Source organism: Triticum aestivum, chromosome 5D (genome assembly GCF_018294505.1).
Source record: "Triticum aestivum cultivar Chinese Spring chromosome 5D, IWGSC CS RefSeq v2.1, whole genome shotgun sequence".
Taxonomy (NCBI): Eukaryota; Viridiplantae; Streptophyta; class Magnoliopsida; order Poales; family Poaceae; genus Triticum; species Triticum aestivum.
This window is the reverse complement of record NC_057808.1, coordinates 421,674,376-421,678,723: the sequence shown is the minus strand read 5'-3', so window position 1 is coordinate 421,678,723 and position 4,348 is coordinate 421,674,376.

Sequence of the window (4,348 nt, the reverse complement as noted above, 5' to 3'; positions counted from 1 at the left end):
CTCGCCCCGTCGGGCGCCTGCAACCGCGCCCGAGTCCCGTGCCCGATCGCCCGTTAGGGCTCTCCCTGGGCCACTGCCAGGTGGGGCCCCGCGCCCCTGAGCCGCTGACCCCTGGGCCCGAAACCCCCTGGCCCGCTGACAAATGGGGCCAGCCCCTAAAACGTTTAAAAAAATAGTAATAATAAATAAATAATAATTAATTAATTAAATTAATTAATCCTAATGAATTAATCTAATTAACCTGTTAGTTTAATTAAACAGAATTAGTTTAATTAAACCCTAATTAACCTAACAGAGTATGACACGTGGGTCCCATTGGACCCACGCGACAGTTTGACCCAGTCAACCCCAGTTGACTGCTGACGTCAGCATGACATCATGCTGATGTCATAAATCCATTTTCGAATTAAATTAAATAATTAATTAAATTCCAGAAATTAATAAAATCTTTAGAAAATCATATCTTTTAATCCGTAACTCGGATTAAAATATTTTCAACATGAAAGTTGCTCAGAACGACGAGACGAATCCGGATGCGCAGCCCGTTCGTCCGCCACACCTCCCTAACCTATCGAACTCGCAACTTTCTCCCTCCGGTACCTCTGCCCGAAAACGCGAAACACCGGGGACACTTTCCCGGTTGTTTTCCCCCTTCGTCGGTATCACCCCTTACCACGTTAGGGCACACCTAACACCGCGTTTGCTTTGTCATGCATCGTCATGCATATGTTTGCATTATATTTATTGTTTCTTCCCCCTCTTCTCTCGCTAGACACCGAGACCGACACCGCTGCTACCCAGTACGACTACGGTGTTGACGACCCTTCCTTCTTGCCAGAGCAACCAGGCAAGCCCCCCCTGATCACCAGATATCGCCTACTCTTCTCTATACTGCTTGCATTAGAGTAGTGTAGTAATGTTACTGCTTCCCGTTAATCCTATACTTATGCATAGCATGTCATTGCTACTACTGTTGTTACCTTTACCGCAATCCTACCTGCTTAGTACAGGATGCTAGTATTCCATTAGTGGCCCTACATCCTTGTCCGTCTGCCATGCTATACTATCGGGCCGTGATCACTCGGGAGGTGATCACGGGTTTATACTATATACTTTATACATGACACATGTGGTGACTAAAGTCGGGTCGGCTCGTAGGAGTACCCGCAAGTGGATCTTTGTGCCGGAGCGACAGGGCAGGTTGAGACCACCCAGGAGAGAGGTGGACCTGGCCCTGGTCGGCGTTCGCGGTTATTTAAATATAACACGCTTAACGAGTTCTGGGTATTTGATCTGAGTCTGGCCTTTTGGTCTATACGCACTAACCATCTACGCGGGAGTAGTTATGGGTATCCCGGCGTCGTGGTATCAGCCGAAGCCTTCGTGACGTCAGCGACTGAGTGGCGCACGCCGTGTTGGACCGCTTTGACGTAACCGCCGTGATCGTGTGGGTTGCTAGGTCTGCTCGCGGCCGCGTTCGCAACGTGCAGGTGTGCTATGGGCGATGGGCCCAGACCCCTGTGCGCTTAGGGTTAGACCGGCGTGCTGACCGCTCTGTTGTGCTTAGGTAGGGCTGCGACGTGTTGATCTTCCGAGGCCGGGCATGACCCAGGAAAGTGTGTCCGGCCGAATGGGATCAAGCGTGTTGGGTTATGTGGTGCACCCCTGCAGGGAAGTTAATCTATTCGAATAGCCGTGATCTTCGGTAACAGGACGACCCGGAGTTGTACCTTGACCTTATGACAACTAGAACCGGATACTGAATAAAATACACCCTTCCAAGTGCCAGATACAACCCGATGATCGCTCTCTAACAGGGCGACGAGGAGGCGATCGCCAGGTAGGATTTATGCTATGCGATGCTACTTGGAGGACTTCAATCTACTCTCTTCTACATGCTGCAAGATGGAGATGGCCAGGAGCATAGTCTTCGACAGGATTAGCTATCCCCCTCCTATTCTGGCATTCTGCAGTTCAGTCCATTGATATGCCCCTTTACACATATACCCATGCATATGTAGTGTAGCTCCTTGCTTGCGAGTACTTTGGATGAGTACTCACGGTTGCCTTTCTCCCTCTTTTTCCCCCTTTCCTTTCTACCTGGTTGCCGCAACCAGATGCTGGAGCCCAGGAGCCAGACGCCACCGTCGACGACGAATCCTACGACATTGGAGGTGCCTACTATTACGTGCAGGCCGCTGACGACGACCAGGAGTAGTTAGGAGGATCCCAGGCAGGAGGCCTACGCCTCGTTCGATCTGTATCCCAGTTTGTGCTAGCCTTCTTAAGGTAAACTTGTTTAACTTGTGTCTGTACTCAGATTTTGTTGCTTCCGCTGACTCGTCTATGATCGAGCACTTGTATTCGAGCCCTTGAGGCCCCTGGCTTGTATTATGATGCTTGTATGACTTATTTATGTTTTAGTGTTGTGTTGTGATATCTTCCCGTGAGTCCCTGATCTTGATCGTACACATTTGCGTGCATGATTAGTGTACGGTCAAATCGGGGGCGTCACAGGATCACAATCATAAAAGATGTCCAATATAGTATATTTGTGAGACATCTCTTTCTTTATTACTTTTCATGAATTGCAACCATGACCAATGCTATTTTTGTTAACTTCCAACAAATTTCATCAATTATACTTCTTTTATGTGATGTTACCACTCCCCATGGGATTAGCATGTGATCTTTTTATTCTTTTTTCATTGAAACAAGAAAGCAAAATAACTCAAACTCAAACTACTCTTTATTATATAACTCTCACACTCGATTACATAGGTAAAAAGATCACTAAGCAAGCACTAAAAAATAGATCAAACTAAAAATTTATTATTCTAAATCACGAAATAACTAAGGATCCGACTAAGATAGATAATGATGATAAAAGTGATGGTGATAGGATACCAGGGCACCTCCCCCAAGCTTCGCACAAGCTAAGGGTGGTGCCCATACCCGTGTACTCAAGTTTCCTTCTTCGGGGATGGTGGTGATGAGGTAGTGGGCTTATCCTTCAGCTTCAGTAAGTACTCCAGACTTCTATTGATATTCCGAAGGGCACGATTTTGCTCTTCAAATAAAATAACTTTATGAGTAAGAGATGTATTCTGAGCACAGATTGTTTCAAAAACCCTTAAAGTGTCAATTTCAGATGGGGAGAGGTGATCATAAAGGGTTTACAGTATGTCTCCCTTTTTTGCAGTCTCTCCTGTAGACATGGCCTGTTATCCCTGATACGTCTCCATCGTATCTACTTTTCCAAACACTTTTGCCCTTGTTTTGGACTCTAACTTGCATGATTTGAATGGGACTAACCCAGACTGACGCTGCTTTCAGCAGAATTGCCATGGTGTTATTTTTGTGCAGAAATAAAAGTTCTCGGAATGACCTGAAAGTTCACGGAGAATATTTTTGGAATATATAAAAAATACTGGCGAAAGAATCAACGCCAGGGGCCCACACCCTGTCCACGAGGGTGGGGGGCACGCCCACCCCCCTTGGGCACGCCCCCTGCCTCGTGGGCCCCCTGAAGCTCCACCGACCTCAACTCCAACTCTATATATTCACGTTCGGGGAGAAAAAAATCAGAGAGAAGGATTCATCGCGTTTTACGATACGGAGCCGCCGCCAAGCCCTAATCTCTCTCGGGAGGGCTGATCTGGAGTCAGTTTGGGGCTCCGAAGAGGGGAATCCGTCGCCGTCATCATCATCAACCTTCCTCCATCACCAATTTCATGATGCTTACCGCCGTGCGTGAGTAATTCCATCGCAGGATTGCTGGACGGTGATGGGTTGGATGAGATTTATCATGTAATCGAGTTAGCTTTGTTAGGGTTTGACCCCTAGTATCCATTATGTTCTGAGATTGATGTTGCTATGACTTTGCTATGCTTAATGCTTGTCACTAGGGCCCGAGTGCCATGATTTCAGATCTGAACCTATTATGTTTTCATGAATATATGCGAGTTCTTGATCCTATCTTGCAAGTCAATAGTCACCTACTATGTGTTATGATCCGGTAACCCCGAAGTGACAATAATCGGGATCACCCCCGGTGATGACCGTAGTTTGAGGAGTTCATGTATTCACTAAGTGTTAATGCTTTGGTCCGGTACTCTATTAAAAGGAGGCCTTAATATCCCTTAGTTTCCAATAGGACCCCGCTGCCACGGGAGGGCAGGACAAAAGATGGCATGCAAGTTCTTTTCCATAAGCATGTATGACTATATTCGGAATACATGCCTACATTACATTGATGAACTGGAGCTAGTTATGTGTCACCCTATGTTATAACTGTTGCATGAGGAATCACATCCGACATAATTATCCATCACTGATCCAATGCCTA